This window comes from Oratosquilla oratoria, chromosome 6 (assembly GCF_046742065.1).
Source record: "Oratosquilla oratoria isolate Oo_2021 chromosome 6, ASM4674206v1, whole genome shotgun sequence".
Taxonomy (NCBI): Eukaryota; Metazoa; Arthropoda; class Malacostraca; order Stomatopoda; family Squillidae; genus Oratosquilla; species Oratosquilla oratoria.
Genome location: NC_134782.1, coordinates 44,115,596 through 44,134,537, shown reverse-complemented (window position 1 = coordinate 44,134,537; position 18,942 = coordinate 44,115,596).

The following is an 18,942-nucleotide window of genomic DNA, read 5'->3' as shown; positions in this document are numbered from 1 at the left end:
ACTGCTCGATCGCTCGAAAAACTTTCTCCCATTGGGAACCTTTCTTCAGGTGGTTTTCTCCCTCTTCAGTCGAAAGAAGTCACCTGGAGACCGCCAGAATAAATGCTCTGAGGAGTGGAAAGGATAACCGCTGCCGTCTGTGGCATATTTTGATAAGTATTATTCATACGTACGACAGGCAAGGGAGGAACTCTGTTCTTAAGGAACTCCTTGGCCAAAGACATCAACTTCGCCCGTCCCACGGTTGAATGAAGGAGACCTGCTTCGGAGCGAATCTGTAAAACAGGTCATTCTGCTGAGGGCACATTCCTATATATCCTCCCTCCCTTCTCTCCTGTCATTACTTCTCTTCTTCTTTTCTCCCTTTCCTCTCCTCTCCTCACCCGTACACTGTGTGAGTGTGTTAGGGTGGAGTGTATACATGCGTGAGCATATGCACACACACACACACACACACACACACACACACACACACACACACACACACACACACACAATACCGCGGTATTGAAGATGCGAATTCCATCTAAACCTCTGTCATCCCTTAAACTTGTGATGAAGCGGTTTAATTTTTCGTGATCTAGTTAAGTGTTGGAAGGCTTTGCTGGGTTTATTCTTCAGTCTTTCGTGCCTTTTCATCAGGATTGATGGATAAATGGAAGTGGGTTTGAAAGCAGCTCTCGGAAGTGTGTTGTTAACAGAAACTAGTGCTTATATCCTTGGGAACTATATCACACCCAAGGGGTGGTAAAAGAGGGTAGCAGGACGGAGAATAATAGAAGTCAATTTTATTGATTGCTTGATTGATTGCTTGATTTGTTTACTTTTTATTATATTGTTTTAGGCCAGTCTCCAGTCCTAAAATAATATTGCGTGGCTCTGGTCCGTGGGGGTGTTACTAAGTCCCGAAAAATTTGAAAATGGTGCAGTCAATACGCCGGCGAGTAGCAATTCTGGAAAAACTACTTCGATCTGTTAAGAGAAACGAGATATTTACCATTGAACGCGGTCAAACAAGTTCTTCCTAACTGGTAAATGGAGGTAGTGTGAGCGGCAAAGGTTTTTTTTGTCGCTCGTTCGCTTCAGAGAAATGGTCAATTTACATGTCCCAGCCCAGAACATATTTGGTCAGAGGCGGGCATCGGCCAGGCGACGCGTTTTGGTGGGAAATGCCTTTAGGCGGATTTGATGGGTCAGTCCGGGAGGCCAAGAGGATTGGGCGACACGCGAGGATCTCTTCGGGGTGCCCGGTCGGGTATTTACCGTCGAATGTGTGAGTAAAAGAAGGAATGAAAGGTGCATGATTAGCGTGCGGCCGCCGGCCGTCCGTCATGGCTTAACCTCAGTTTTTTTGTCGCGTCGTAATTAGCAGCTCCCAGTGTTTTACCCGGGCGCGTTTTAAATGAGCACGGCGTCTTGGCAAACACACACACGCACGCGCGCGCGCCAACGTGATTTATACCCTAATTGCCAAAGCTTGTCTCGCTGTGGAATTAGGCGATGCTTTGTGCGTGACCTCCGGTGTTTGTGTTGCTTTCGGTGCGCTGCGTTGTCGGCCCACGGGGTCGGTTCCCGATTTCCGGTCCGAGAACAGTTAAGTCCTATGTTACATATACGTTACTGCGAGAATGTGATCTTAGGGTCATAGTATAGGCCTTAAGGCTGTATAAAAAAAGAAATGCTGCTTTTTACCGTTCCAAATCGGATACTCGGATATATTGGACCTTTTACTGTGCATACTTTCTGGCCACTATGTGTATGCGTTTAATTCCGTTCAGTGTTTATATGGTCTCCAGGAGTCAAAGCATTTATTATTTATTCGAAGAGCCCGTGAGCAAACAAGTTGAGAACCGCACAGGCCTCGGGACATGTGCTGGATAGTCAATCTACCATAAATGTGCTGGGTCTTACGGTCTAACGGTTCGTCGAACGCGGTTCGACAGACACGTGTTTAAAGTGATGTGTGAACGGGGTATTTGGTTGTCGAACACGTTGGTTAAACCCCAAATACCCCGTTCACACGTTCACACATCACTTTAAACACGTGTCTGTCGAACCGCGTTCGACGAACCGTTCGACCGTGTGAACCCCCTTTTACTTTGCAGCTGATAGTAAAGAATCACATAACCTTGGGGGTTTTGAGTACGCGCCCGTTATCAGGGAAGACGACTTGGATGGTAGATAGAGTTCAGCGAGTGGTTAGGGGCATTGGGAAGAAAACATTCAAGAGTAGGTTAAGAGGCTGAAGGATAAAAAATGTAAATATGTTCCTGATTAATATGAGGATATTCAGTCTACCATTTTCCACTGGATGGCTTTGCTGCCATCCGTATATGCCTGTCGTCAGGTTTTTGTATGTTATCAGAGATAACCAGCGCTTCTTTCATTAGAAAAATGTAGCTTTGATCAGGAAGGGTCGTGCAACAGACCAAGAAAATATTTAAGAAGGTCAGTCGAAAGGAGGGATAGTTCCAAGTGATCAGCATTCTGTTTTGAGTGTAGATTGGTCTGTAATTTTAAGAGTGCTGCGTGTTTCTAGTTTATGACTAAGTCATTCATTACCCTAAAGCAGTGGTTCCCAACCTTTTCTGGCTTGAGGCACCCGTGCCAAGCCTTTCAGAAGTCCCCGACACCCTTATTAGAAAATCTAAATTCTAGTTTGTTAGTATTTTGTTGATTCAACATCAGTGTAACAATTTTTTGTGTGGATAATATGAAAATACTCATCTTTACACTGATGCTGCTTTAATGAACAAAAATGGATGGCAGAGAGAGTCGGTAATACGGAAATTATTTTTGCCCTCAATTTTGGCGGCACCCTCAGTTGATCTCACGGCACTCTTTGGTGCCGCGTCACACCGATTGGGAACCACTGCAATAAAGTATTGACTGCATAAATCTTAAATTGTCACTACCTCATGTAAGGGACTGTCGTCATACTATTTTATTCATCTGTGTGTCACTCCTTTCAGTAGGAAAGTGGTGATGATTGTGATGCATTTCGATGGATTGAACGATATGCCTTGCAAGGATATACCTCATGCTTTGTAACTATTGAATGACTACTACACGACATTAGTATACATTAGTATTTTCCCCAAAGTAAAGGCGTTTTACACGGTCAAGAAGCTAATCTGGTAATGACAATGGTCTCTTTATACAGAAAGACATTTTCATTATGGACGAGTCTCTCCCCCTCGATAAAGTAGAATCTTTTTTTCTTCACGCAAAGCAGATATGGGAAGTAGAATGTTGTTTTCTTGAGTGTTTTTTCCCCGGGTTTAGTGTCTGTTGCTTTCTCGCATGACAGTGTGTTGGTGCGTGTCATATGGGAGGGTGAAGGGGACTGTCTGTTGCCATTTACCCTATATAGATAATGTCGTCCCCGCAGGCACACTGTATGTGTGTATGTGTACGTGTTTGCATGTGTGTGTGTGTGCGCGTGTTTGTATGTGTGTGTATGCGTGTGTGCGTGCTTGTGTGTGTGTGTTTTGTTCTCCACCGCTTAGTCATACCCATGTATGTTTTAATTGCTGCACCGTAACACACCGTGGTACACTGCAGTGCCTTGTGCGAGCGTGGAGCTTCACCAGAGCTCACATCTGTTCCATTTACTTCATTGCACTCTGGGCGTATCTGCGGGTATCTGTCCTTACATCCTCGCTAGATGTCGCTTATCGTATCCCACTCCCCCCTTCCTTGTACTCTTGCCCAGACTCTCTTGCTTCTTTCTCTGTCTACAGGGAACCCCTCTCCCGTCCCTTCACTGAAATAAATCGGTCTAAACAACAGCGAAAAGGTTAAAGAAATTGAAGAAAGTTTTAAGGTTTCGTGCCCTGGTTGGGGAGAAACGAAAGCGTCCGGGTCTCGTATCTTCCTACTCACGGGTACGAGTCTCGCTATGTCTCCGGTTCCCAGAAGTGACTGTTACCTGTCCCGCAACAGGCCCTGAAACGCTTAATAGAACAAAGGTGGCAGTTTTGGTCGGTCACAGCTACTCGGCGGCTCCTGGAATATACTCCTCATCCACTCTTATTTGGGGCTTTTCAAAGACCCGTTTCTTGTGTTTTGGTCCTCTGGGCCGAAGGAGAACATAAGAACATAAGAATGAAGGAGACTGCAAGAGACCATAAGGCCTACACTAGGCAGCTCCGTATCCATCACCACCTGTCAACCCCATCCATAAAGTTGTCTAATCGTTTCTTAAAACAACTGATAATTTCAGCGCATATTACATGGTTACTAAGTTTATTCCATTCGTCTACCACCCTATTAGTAAACCAATTCTTGCCTATTTCCTTTTTAAATCAAAATTTGTCCAGTTTATTACCGTTACTGCGAGTCCTGCCCTGTTGTTTTAATATGATGACCTTGTTTGCATCACCCTTGTTAAAGCCTTTGATCCACTTGAACACCTCTATTACATCACCCCGCACTCTGCGTCTTTCCAGAGAGTGTAAGTTAAGGCGCCTAAGCCTCTCTTCGTAAGGCAAATTTCTGAAGAAGGATCCTGTCCCCTGTCCTTCGCCAAGGAACTCGTCGCGGAAATGCCACCGCATGGACAAACAAATCAGGATAATCGGGATCCTGCGATTTTCCCCCAAAGTCGAAACTTCCTGAGCCTTTCATCGTTATTAACCTTCGAACTCGAGACATTCCACGCAGACCTCTTTCCCAGTAGGCAACGGACCTTCTCCTTTTCGGACTTTCTGGAAAGAAATAATTTCGTGAAAATGACCTTACCAATGGTTATCGTATAGTTGATGAGAATGGTATCAGTGCGTTATCTTCTAATTGCTCCGGTTAGCCTTTCAGAGCTGCTTAACTTAGGAATCTCCCCTCTCTCCCTCCCCCCCTCTCTCTCTCTCTCTCTCTCTCTCTCTCTCTCTCTCTCTCTCTCTCTCTCTATATATATATATATATATATATATATATATATATGTATATATATATATATATATATATAATGTGTGTGTAATACCTGTTACTTATGATTTGATTAGGAAGCCCCTGAAAAAGTGTTCTTTTGGACACAGAAATAACAATTACCAGAGAAATAATTGTCTTTGAGGCATCTCCCAAAGAAAATATCCAATTTTATCGTTCCGTCTTCACTACTGTGACCTTATTATGGGATCCTGACTACCGAGGAAGGAATGGTAAAAGGACCCATTTAAGAAGAGGCGGGCGGGCGTCCCCCTTCTCCTTCCCTCCCATCTCTTCAGTACTAAACCCTCACGCCCCCCTTCCCCCTCCCCCCAGGCCTCACCCAAACCACCCGCGCTTTATCACGTGGCCTCGTCCCCCTCCCACGGCAGAGCTCAATTAGCTTCGCAGCCTATATACCATCGGACTCCCTCACTCCTCTACCCTCCACCCCTTCTTCGCCTTATCCGTCTCTTTGTCACGCACTACCCCTCCCCCTCTCCCTCACCCTCCCCATCCCACTTTTCAGTTCTTTTTCAGGAGTTCGCTCCCTTAGCTGTTTTCATGATACCTTTCACCCCCCATGTGAGCGTCTATCATTGCCACCTTTTCTTGGTCATATGTTTTTCTCCTTGTCCCCCTTCCCGTCCTTCTTCCTCCTCCTGTTCCTCTTTCTCCTGATCCTCCTCCTCATGTTGCTAGTTTCCTTCTTTTTGTCTTCTCTGTCACTTTTTCCTTATCTTCTCATTGCTCCTGGAAGGTCGCCCCGAGCGCCCGCCCAGACCCAAGGGACTTTGTGTTGACTCCCTCGCCCGGAAGGGAGGCAGTTCGCCGCCTAATTGATCCGCACTTGCCCTTCTTCATGTTCAGCCTTCTTTCTCTCGACATTTTCGTAACTTGTTGGCCCATTTTGGCTCTCGGTCCCCCCACCACCCAACCCATTTTTGTCCTGAAACGGTGATCTTGGCTGGAAGCGTTTTAATGGGGGCAGCGCTGGGCCGTGGTATTAAGGCCTCTGGTTCTAGTCTTGTCAGGTATGTTACCTCTTTTGCAAGTAAATGAATCATCAATGCAGTTTCTTTTAGAATATTTCTTGTGTGCGATTCACCATGGTCTTGGATCACGTGTTGGACTCGTGATCGAGTTATTTCCCTTCCGGAAGAGAGCTCAGAGCTCATATATGACCTATGGGTAATGCTGTGACCTTACACACACACAACTCCCCGCCCACGAGAGTTGGAGTAACGACTCGCAGCGCAGTGATACTGAAATTATTTCAGCCCTGGGCGGGATTCGAACCCAGGGTGTGTGTGTGTGTGTGTGTGTGTTTGTATGTGCATATCTTTGTATGTGTGTGTCTGTGTGTGTGTGGTGTGTGTGTGTGTAGACGCATATGTGAGCAGGAAACCTGGTTACAGGCTCATAATAAAATCTCTTGGCGGTCGTCAGCGCGTCTGTAAAAGATGCCAACGGGCGAAAAGTGTAGATTTGAGGTCGAATCTTTTAATATGTTGGGTATCGTAATTTGTTCGTTGAAGTCATAAAATCCACAAAGTATGTTACCGGACGTGGGTGGGGGAAGTTGTACCCCCCTTTAGTACGAGCCGGAAGCCAAAACCGCTGGAAAGTGCGTCATAACAGCTAACGGGATTCATTTACTATAATTTTTAACTCGTGTTCCAAGCCTTCCTCCACACATTCAGAGAAATAAAATCACCTGACGGAGGTCTTAACGAAGTATGTGAAGAGCGTGTTCTCCCAGGCCGAGGGCGTAACTAGTCGAGGAATCGCCGTGCGGACAACCTGTAGCAAAGCTTCTTCTCCCTGAGTCCGTTGCCTCGGAAGCGACCAAAAGGTCGTTGTACTATTCTAGTCAGACCGGGTACGGGCGGGACTGGACGGGCCTGGTGGGTCTGGGCTTGCGGACCGCCGAGGTTGCTGTAGTCGTCACATCCCGTTTTCTGTGAAGGCCTCGCGAGGAAGGGATGGGTTGGTTACTAATACCCTAATCATTTGCGGGGCCCTCCGCATACCTGTCAACGTCATCCTCCACATATGTAATGAATTCTCCTGCCCGTGGCTCGGCCTCGCCCTTGTCCTCGGAATGTGGGTGGCCATAGTGATCCTGTATTGGTAGACCTTGTCCTGGAGGCTCATGTGTTCTCACATGTCCTCGCCTCTCTTCTCTTGCTATCACTTCTGTTGCACTCATTTGTCCTCTCATGCCCCCATTTGTCCTCCATACTTGAGCCTACCGCATTCCAATGCATCTTGCTCTGGATCCTTTTTTTAGTTCGGGCGGCCTACCCGAGCGGCCTAGCTCGCTAGCTTAGCAGGCTGGCAGGCAGGCAGGCAGGTAGGTAGGTTGACTGCAGCCATGATTCACGACCCGTCCACCTCCGCTCGAAGCCGCACGCTTTTCGCCCTCGTGCAGAACTCGGCTGGGTCACGCTTCACCTGATGGCACACGTACCCCCCCCTCCCTCCCTCTCCCCTGTTCTGAGACCGTTACCCCCCCCCCCCCACTTGTGGTTGCCCGTACTCAAGATCCTTCGCTTCCGATTTAAATTGGGACAAATTTAGGTTTAAGAAGGGAATTGGCAAGAGCTGGTTTATCAACATTAGTTAACGAATGGAGTTTATTAACCATGCACTGAGCGCTAAAATAATTGGGAGAAAGATAACTATGGATAGTGATGACGGGTGGTAGTGGACATGGAACTGCCTAGTGTAAGTCTTATGGTCTCTTGCAGCCTCCTAGTCTTATGTTCTTATGGGGGGAATGGTTTTAGGTCGCCAGGCGCTTTCGCATTCCTGGAACGTCATGCAAAGCTCGCCGTGGTGAAACTGTCTGGGGTCGAATGCGTGGGAAGGAACTGGGGTACGTCATGACCGTTGTATTTGGTTTCTGTCAGCCCCAGGGTTCATCCTACAGGTTAATAAAATCGCCTGGCGGCAAACAAAATAGAATCTGAAAAGGATTGCCATTGGGTCCAAGGAGGGAGCCAAAATTAATGTTATCTTCCAACGCGCCTAACAGGACGATGTTTTTTTCGTAGACTTCTATTTCGTTAACTTCCTGCTGTAACACACGTTTGTTCTTTTACACGGTCAAACACACAAGTCCAATTGAGTGGTTAACAAATATAATAGACTTAGTAACCATGTAGTGAGCCGTCAAACTATCGGTTACTTTAAGAGAAGGTTAGATAACTTGATGACGATGATATGGTGATGGACAAGGAACTGCGTAGTATATGCCTTATGGTCTCTAGCTCTCCTTCATTTTTATGATCTTACAAGTCCCCCACATACGAATGACGTCCCACCAACACGCGTAAGTCCCATTACACACAAGCGCCAACACAAGTAAGTCCCAACACACACGCTTCCTACCACACACAAATTCCACCACCACACAAGTCCCACAGCCAACATGAGAGTCCCTCCTTTGCTCGAGGTTCACTCACCCTGCCAGCCAGCCAGCAAGCCAGCGCCTCCTTCCTTCCCTCCATCCTCGGCTTCAGACACTCTTACCTAGGCACGCTCCATGCGCGCCCTCCACCTTGGTCCTGCACGCATAATGTTTTACGTCTTCTTAAGTCGACTTTTTTTTGTGCCCTTGCATGCACGCACGATGCAACTCGGGGGCACCCGCGCACCCGTCGTGATGACGTCACTGTGACGTCTTCCACACTACCTCCGTCCCTCTCTCTCTCTCTCTCTCTCTCTCTCTCTCTCTCTCTCTCTCTCTCTCTCTCTCTCTCTCTCTCTCTCTCTCTCTCTCTTTCTCTCTCTCTTTCCTGTGTGTGTGCCCTTTTGTGTCTACCACTCTCTCTTTCTCCCCTCCTCCACTGTCTCACGAGAGCTTCCCCACCTCCAAATACAATGTGGGGAGAGAGAAAGAGAGAGAGAGAGACGTAAGGGGTTGGGGTTGCTCGTAGCAACTGACTTCTCCGATACGAATTCGCTCATTTTCTTTCATCAGAGGTTCTGTCCCCGTCTTGTGCTACTGCTGCTGCTGCTGCCAGGGCCTCCGCTTTCCTGGTTCCGTTGACGCCATCGTGTTCCGCCCCTCGAGTCTTAGATCTTCTTTTTACCATTCATCTCATTCAGGTGCTTAACGAGTTTTATTTTGGTTGATTTCATGTGTTGCCTTCCATCTATCTTAATCTCTCTCTTTCTCTCTCTCTCCCTCTCTCTCTCTCTCTCTCTCTCTCTCTCTCTCTCTCTCTCTCTCTCTGTTTCTTCCTCCATCCCTCTCTCTCTCTCTCTCTCTCTCTCTCTCTCTCTCTCTCTCTCTCTCTCTCTCTCTCTCTCTCTCTCTCTCTCTCTCTCTCTCTCTCTCTCTCTCTCTCTCTCTCTCTCTCTCTCTCTCTCTCTCTCTCTCTCTCTCTCTCTCTCTCTCTCTTCCCCCCCTCTCTCTCAGTCTCTGAAGATGGTGACGTCTTGCAAGTGGATGTGCATGAGGGCAGGTGTGATTATATTTACTTATCCTACGAAAGTCGAAGTCGCATGAACCCCTTTCTCATTTGTCGCCCCTTGTTGACACCAAACTTGGTTCCTCGAAAGATTAGGTTCTTGAATCCGGAGTGATTAAACACCAAGTCTCCCCAAACTTGCTGGACTTTTGAACTCTTGGAAACACGAATATGAAAATATCTTCGCAACGCCAAGATTCATTTGTCTTTATTTATCTTTGTGTCCGTATATTGTGTATTTTAGGGTAATTTATTCTACCTATTTATGTATTGTTTTCAGTATCTTAGCCGACCTGGTAACTCTCGAGTCGTTTCCAGCAAACTTGTTCTTTTGATGACGTCACTCCGCCTTTAACACGTCATAGCGCCCTTTAATCGACGCACTACCGGCTCGATTTGTCATCCAACTTCAAAGGTTTCCACCCCCACCCGTTCCCGCTTCCACGCACACACACACACACACACCCTAAAGCTGGAGCACATCTTCCAAGCTCCGCATTGTCTTCATCAGCTTCCTCCCAAAGCTCCTTCATTCCTTCATAGTCTGATGTGTACGCTCCCTCTTCTCCCTTCCCTTCCCTCCCCTTCCCTCTTCCTCTTCCTCTTCCTCTCCCTTTCCCTTACTTCCCTTCCTTCTCTCACCTTTCCTCCCTCTCAAACATACCTTCTCTTAACGACTCTTGCTAACCCCCCACCTCCCGGGGGGGAGGGGCACTTCTCCACCTCCTCCAACTCCTCCTCCCGGTTTGTCGTCAGGTAAACAGTTTAATGTATTTTGGATTTTTTGTATTGGCTCAGTTTTTCTTCGTTAACTTTTTTAAGTAAGAGGGTTTTGGATGGTATCTCTCTCTCTCTCTCTCTCTCTCTCTCTCTCACACACACACACACACACACACACACACACACACACACACACACACACACACACATTTTATCTCATCTTGATATTCTTTCTCAGTATGTGTGTATATATATATATATATATATATATATATATATATATATATATATATATACTCGTGTGTGTGTATATATATATATATATATATACTCGTGTGTGTGTGTGTATATATATATATATATATATATATATATATATATATATATATATATACAGTCTTTCGTATGGCCAGGTCTCCTCTACAACAGGCTTTTGTGCCGTCTTGGTTGTCTCCAGTTACCACTTGGCTGCGAATACCGCACTTCATCTCAAGACCTGGCACTTGAACTCGGGGGGCTGCCCCACACCCACCCCAACCACTTACTCCCGACGTTGTTCGTTCCCACCCACACCTGACCGGAGCATTCTCCACTGTACCTGGTACCTTCGCGTCAAGTGTAGGGCCAACACATTACATACCCGTACACCTGATTCGGTAAAACACACACACACACACACACACACACACACACACACACACACACACACACACACACACACACACACACACACATATACACACACACACCAAAAAGAAAGAAAAAACTTGTATATACATGTGTGTGTGTGTGCGCGCGCCCCGGGTTGCTTGAGGCAGCTTGTCTAGGTCCGTTTCACATCACACGGAGCATCAGACCAACCTTTTACTTGTTACTAAGGACCACCACACACGTGACCATTAACACGGTCTTTGTTGTGAACTGACTTGTAATCTGAACTTGAAACGGAATCACGGCGCCCTTAGTGTCCTCCCTAACCAAGAGCGCGGCACCTGACCAGCGCTGTTTCCGTGGGCGCGCCTCCACATCACATCCTACCGGAAGTGTATCCGGAGACATGATGTAAACCTCCGGATAATCAGGCTCACGGCTCAACAACTGCGACGGTCTTTGTTTAAAGTCTTTAAGGCTTTCGCGTCCATCGACTTCTCGCCGTGCGCCGTCCACAACACGACGTCGTGCTCTGAACTAACCATGGGTGTCTGTGAACGCTTTCACACGTGCTCATGGTCGTGATGTGTGAAAGCGTCCATAGGCACTCATGGTTAGTTACGAGAGCGCGACGTCATGTCGTGGAAAGCGCACGGCGGAAAGTCGGTATGTGTGAGAGGGGCTTAACATTGATCACTTCAGTCCACAGTCGTGCCTTCAGCTGATATAAAATCCATCAAATGAAAAATAAGTAACTAAATAGATAAAAAAAATAAATTAAAAAAATCTAACAAAAGGGAAGTTAGACAGGTAAATGTGATTAAAAAGAATGAAAATGACTTTGCAGAGGTCCAAGCTAGGTCTCGATCGATAGACTTGTGTCTTCTCTCAGGTCCTCCGCCCCTCAACTGAACGTCGTCGCCTGGCATCATTAGGTGGGGGAAGAATCATACATCGTGTCGAAGGAGCGAAGAGTGCTTCCATTCGTGGTATTAGACATCGTTTGATTGTGGGTTCAGGCTTCAGCGCCAACCTACCAGAGAACTGCAAGTCGTGTGTTTTCGCATTCTATTTGTGGATTTGTTCACAACGTCGTTTTGCCTGATGATGTGTGGTATTATTTGATGTTTTGTCGGTGATGACCAGTGATTCTGTCCTTGGGAACGGTATCACATCGAAGAAGCGGAGTCCATAGTGATAAAGGAGAGCTTTAGGGAGGACAGCAGAACGGAGGAATGGCAGAAGTTAGGTGTTTAGTGTTTTTCTTCGGGTTGTGGTATCGAGAACCGTTGATCTCGCGTCTCCGTCAAGGGTCAAGGAGTAATCAGAGATACATGGTATTGGTGGCCGGTTGGGTGGGTGCTTTCAGTACGCGAATGGCCTACGTAGGTAGAAATACTTTAGGCACTCTTGTAAATTTAAAGTTAATGGATCAAGAGTGGAGGCGTGGGTGTGACTTACGACAGTGAGTCGGCAATAGATAGATTCGCACAAGGGGAGTAATGGGACAAGGGAACGTAAGGGAAGGACGAAACGGACGGTGATGGTGATTGGGCTGTCAATATTTATCATGCCTGCTGAGAGATCGAACATGGGGGAGTACAGAGGGACAAATGGTTTCAAGCAGACTATGGTAAAAGGGGATCTATTTTGTCAGCTTAGGTTCTCATCGAACGCTCGGTAAGGAATTGGTTTTGTGGGTGTAAAAAAAACTGCAGCAATTTGCGTGGCAGTCGTCGACATTTCATAAAAACTTGGCTGCTGTTTTGTTTGGATGGTGGGCGGAACCAGCGATGAAGTGGGTCATCACTTACCGAGACCATTGCTCCCCGTAGTCTCCCATTCATAAAAGGAAGGAAAGTCCCTCCCGTCATGTTGTGGAAGGAATTCGACTATTTTGGTCACACGCTCTAATGACAGTGTTGCCATGGATACCGGGGTATCCCGCTTCTACGCGTTGCCACGCCGTACAACACAACAGGCCCATCCAGGGTGGCACTGAAATGGCACTGTGGAGGAGCACGAACACCTGCCTAGTACATAAAAGATGTACCGTGACCCTAGGGGCCGATAAGAGCATAAGAATGGAGGAAGTTGCAAGAGACCGTAAGGTCTACACTAGATAGAGGATGAAATGAGCAGTGATCTCCGACAGTGCCACCAGAAGCAGTTTGGCACTTGTAATTTGATGCTGCCTCGGGCGTAGGACTACTTTCTCCCGTCGAATCAACCGCAGGGCTCAGTTTTATTTACATGGGACTCGCGTTAGTCGGTTAACTCTTTGAAGAATGAAGGTGTCTCGTCTCAGTAAACTACAACCGAAGGGGTCTTACGTAGCTGGATATAGTAACCTGACCATAGTTGCAATGAAAGCACAAGGATACCATCCGGAACGGAAAGGGTTAGATATGATTATTGGGCATTCTCTGTCAGATCAACAAGTGCCTAACACCCTCATCTCTCCGATTTTACTGAAATTCTGTTTTTATGTAGTTTTAGGGCTCTAAACACATTTAAGAAATTTTAAGGTCAATCCGAACTACCGTTCAAGAGATACGACTTTAGATATTTTGAGGTCATATGAGAGGTCACTAACATTTGGCGACCAATAACTAGGGTAAAAAAAGTCATAGCAATATAAATGTATCTATATTTAGAATCAGAAAAAGACAAGGGATCCAAATAATAGATTTTTAGAACTCTAGGTTGAAAAATAAGTCCCATTTTAGCAAAAATTTGAGGTAAAGATTTGACCCCTGGGGTATCAAAATATATATAAATGAGAAAAATGAAGGCATAAGCTTTGACTAGTAGACTCAGTAAAGTTTGGCTATGCTAGTATTTTTTCATATAATTAACACATAGTGAGTGTCATATTTATACGTTACCCGTCAATTATACGTATTTTACACTTAAGCTTCTAATCAATAGTCATCAAATTCCTCACCATATTCCTTCACAACTCCAATCCAGACTTGACCATCATAAATGCAGCTAACATATTCTCCTGGTTCGACACATTTTACGTTATCAATCATTGCAGGTTCATTAGTAATATGACCTTTCTTTATTCGTTTCTTCTCTCCAGTGCCTCTTGAAATGAGATACACCATCAGATCTTCCTTGTTTATGATATTTCTGAGTTCCCTGAATAGCCACACTGTCATGGAATCGATGTTCCAATCGTTGTTCTGCGTTTTATAAATCAGATGTAGTTACAAAGAAAAAATTTATTGTCTTGCTCAAGTGTTCTTCAGAGAATTGAAACATGTTTTCTGGTGTAAGAATGTGCCTCTGTAGTTCTTTGCAAACTGGCAGTATCTCTCTTCACTGTTCCGCCAATCCCATGACAAACATTTTTGCCATGAGATATAAAAAATGCCATTCACAAGACAAGACAAACCAAAATCCTCTTCATGGTAACAGATTTGTAAAGGTGTATCTGTTCTTATATTGGCCTGCACATCCGTATTTATAGTTTGTGATTATGACAATTGCAATTGGTCGCCAAATGTTAGTGACCTCTCATATGACCTCAAAATATCTGAAGTCATATCTCCAGAACGGTTGTTCAGATTGACCTGTAGGTTTTGTGAAATGTGTTTAGGGCTCTAAAACTACCCTTAAACTAAATTTCAGCAAAATCGGAGAGATGAAAGTGTTATTTTCCCGATCTCTCGGAGAATGCCCCTATTCAACCTCATCTTGGCTACCGAAGGTGTCATGGAGATGAATAAGGCAGCCAGGATAAAAGGTCAAGTGTCACCCGGTACAGCAGGGGTTAGTGTGTTCAGGATCTTTGTAACTGAGGAGTGCCACGGAATTGAATAAAATACCCTGACAACAATTATAATAAAGAGGCAGACGTCAACCATTACGGGCGTGGTTAAAGAGGTCGAAGAAACCTCGTAGACTTGGCAGTTTGCCGCTTTATATTACTTCCAGTGCTTTGTCTCCCCGGTACCTCCATCTCTCCGTGCAACAACGTTGCCACAGTCACCATCGTGATTTCAGGCGAAACAAACCACGCCCACCTTTACTTCTTGGCCAGTCGCATTCGTCTTGCAACCGTCGCAGTCCCCTTTCACTCGGTACGTGTTGTACAAAGACGGCCATGATTGGTCAGAGAGGAGAAAAGGGGCGTGGCGTGTTTTCGCCTGACACAGCCATGTATTCGTATGCATTGTTTAGGATCCTTTCCAATGATTACTTGTGATAACATTAAAGGAGGGGCGTTATCGAGATCAGAACTCAAACATGAAAACCCACACAAGCAACAATGGGAAGAAACGCACAGTAGCGGCGAGAGATTGTCCACAAAGATAGAAGCGCTGGTAAACTCTAGTCCGTAACAGCAACAATGGTGAGAAACCTCTTTTGCTAGAAGGGCAATATACTGACGTCATGATAGAAAAGGAACAGGTGTTGGGAGTGTCACCTTGTCATCTTGTTACAGTCGCATCATAAAGCTCATACTACACACACACTCTCACTCACACACACACACACACACACACACACACACACACACACACACACTCTCTCTCTCTCTCTCTCTCCCTCACACTCTCACTTGTGGCGCAGTGGTAGAGATTCCGGCTGCTACTACGGCGGTCCGGGTTCGAATCCCGCCCAGGGCTGAAATAATTTTAGTATCGCTGCGCTGCAGATCCTTACTCCAACTCTCGTGGGCGATTGGGTGTGTGTGTGTGTGTGTGTGTGTGTGTGTGTGTGTGTAAGGTGATAGCATTACCCATAGATCGGTCATATATAAACTATGAGCTCTCTTCCGGGAGGGAAATAGCTGTCGATCACGAGTCCAACACATGATCCAAGACCACGGTGAATCAACCTCACTACGGTTCGTGACTTCGTTCTGGTTAATGGCAGATGATTTAGTTTAATTTATTGGTGGACTTTGGCCGAGGTGGAGTCTCGGTAACAAAGCCCGTATTGTTCAAAATCGGGACTACAAAAGAATAAAATCACCTGTTGTTCGCCAGAATAAAGGCATGAATATATGCCACAGCTGCGAAAAGGGGTGAAACTTCCCCCGGTTCATAGATTACATCGTGGCCAACATGAGGTTCGCCTTTGTCTCGACATCAAAGTCGCACTTGAGTACCGCAGGCTCCTCTTCGACTTCCAAGACAGTCTTTGTTCCCGTCTTCGGGAGGCACAATGGTGTACTTGAGGAACTATGTTCTCGTATTGCAACTCCTTCTTCCATCTGTAGACACTGCTAAGTCTTAGTAAACGTTTTAACATCCGGTACCGTTGTAAGGATGCTCACTGGCCGAGCGGATTAGAGCGTCTCTACTTGCGGCGGAGGTCGAGGTCATAGCAGATGGAACATTGTCACCGGCGAGTTGAACCAAGGGTATAGTTAATTAAATTCCACGCTGCAGGGTCCTCTGTAAGGGGCACAGTCCAGCCTCATGATAGATGGTTGGGAGGGGGGGGGGTTGGCGACGTTAAACTGATTCACCGCTGTGGGAAACGTTGTAACAAGTCTTATTGTGTTCTTGTGTTGACCGCCGTTACCCCCTTTCGTGACACTTTAATTGGCCCATCCTAGTTGCACCACCTGCGTACTCCGTCACCGCTAGTACATCTTCTACCACAAATCGTCATAACATACCATTTTCTCCATCGTACACACGCTACCAGCCTACGGCTCCACCCATTGCCATTTTGGTCACCTTACCCATTATCTTCTGGTCACTATTACTATCCACTACCATTATCACCAATCCCCCCTCAACCCACTTCCTCCGCCACCACCACCACCATCACTGCCTACCATCACAACCAGCATTACAACTACCACTACCACTACCCACCACCATCACTTATCCTCCACTTTCTCTTTCTTCCCGTGGTTCGGCACCGGAATTGAGCATCTCGGCTCCGGCCAGAACCACTCGATATTCGACCCTGGGCCCATTCGTCAAAGTCGACCGCCCACCTGATATCAAGGATCGCTCGCTCCTGCTACTCACGCCCCTGTTGGCTTGGGCGCCGCGCCGCAGGTCTTGACTGCTTCGGTTGCGGGGTACGTGCTCGTTGCGGCTAGGAGGGCTTGAAAAGAGCCGCCACTATGGGTTTTACGAAAATGTTATATATATATATATATATATATATGTGTGTGTGTGTGTGTGTGTGTGTGTGTGTGTGTTTGTGTGTGTGTGAAGGAATGGACTTATCCGTGCGAAAAAAAAAGCGCAACATCGTAACTGGTATGTAATAACTAAAGGCGAACATACCGATTTGGGTCATTTCTTTGGGCCGTACCTTTCGCCAGCCTTTGGCGAAAGCTTTCTGCGTCAGATCTTGCAGAGTAAGGCAACATGTATCCACGCTAATTAACATTCTCCGTATGGTGAATTGACTGCATAAGTTTTATGCGATCATTATTTTACCGTCTTTAGATCAAAATCACGTAGGATTCTTTTATGACCGATGACTAATCCTCACTAAAAAAGGAATATATATATATATATATATATATATATATATATATATATATATTCTGGACTCCAGCTATTTTCGAATATATATATATATATATATATATATATATATATATATATATATATATATATATATATATATATATAAACACAACAAATTGCTGATGACATTAAACTTTTGTTCTGCTAACCTTCAGTCTCTCCTTTATCTCTTCCTGTGCGATATTGTTCCCAAGGATAGAATTGCTGGTTACTTCCGACAAAGTAATATTCTGACGGCCTTTAAAGCGCGTCAACCTCGTGATAGATGTTGTGACACTGTATGGCACTCCATTGGTCGAGTTAAATGTTGGTATGAGAGGTTCTTCCAGTCTTGTAGTTGCGCTGTAAAAATGTGTGTGTGTGTGTGTGTGTGTGTGCGTGCGTGCGTGCGCTTTTGGGGGAGTGTTTAAGATTCCAAAAACGGGGATGGTACTGTCATGGAGTAGGTTATGGTGCTTTCACTACAACTGTGTTGGCTCGGAGAACTGCCCAAGCCTTCTCCCAACGAAGAGTGGAAGTGGAGGACCGCTTCAGTATTCTGTAATGGATGATGGAGGAAGAGTAGAAGACAGTTACGTGGAGGAGCGATAGAGGCACGAGTGTGAACAGCAGATATGGCAGGGGTAATTGAATGATAAAAGTCCGCGGGCGAGGTTAAACTCGAACGAAAGAGGAAGTGCTCTATGTGACGTCGAGTGTCGAGTGGGAAGCATCGGGGTGCAGAAAAAATGTTTGATGGCGGGGAGTAGTCGCCGGGGGTTGGGGGGATGGGGGGCGTAGCGCGTTCTGGCAGCAGGTGGGTGGGTGGGCGGGCAGGCAGGGGTGGGCGTGTGCGTGACAGGCGACGCGATAAAATCTGCAGATAAGGACGCCAGATACGAGGTAACGCAAGCAATTATTCTTGCAGTCCTCGCCGGGGCCCTGCATTATTGACGACTGCACACTACTCCTTTCCCTCCCCTCCCCTCCCTCCCTCCCTCCCTCCCTCCCTCCCTCCCTCCTTCCCCCTCCCCCTCCCCTCCGTCTCTTCCATCAGTTGGGGCTGAAGGGGAAAGAGAGACGGCCATCAGACCGAGGAGAAAAGGGGCCCAGACCAATTGGAATGCGACACGGAAAGGGGAAAGGTACAATACATCCTGGACCCGAGTCTAGGGCAGCAGCATCGGTGGCTGACCAGCCAAAGAGAAAGAGAGAAGGGAAGAGAGAACGATGACACGGTGGGAAGTCAGGAGGGAGATAGTGGCACGGAGGGAGGGAGGGAGGAAGGATGTATGTTGGTGACACATGGGGAAAGGGGAGCTCCCCGCTGGAAGAGAAGAGGTCTGTAGTCGGTAGTAAGTGTTGTCAACGCGAAATGGGATTAAAAACTCTACGAGGCATTGCAAACAATGTGGCAACGTTGTCATGAATAGGTCACAGAAGACGCAGTTGATGAAGAGGTAGGGAAGACCAGAACTTGTGGAAGAATGCGGAAGGGGGGACTATAGATGGACATAGGAGTTCCCACGGAGAAGGGAACAAGTCATGGTAGAAAGGAAGGCGAAAGGGAGGCACACGAGGAGGAGGAGGAGGAGGGGCAGAAGGGAGGGGGGCAGTGAGCCCCGACGGGTGGACGAAGACTAACGGCCTAGTCAGAGGGGGGAGGGCGA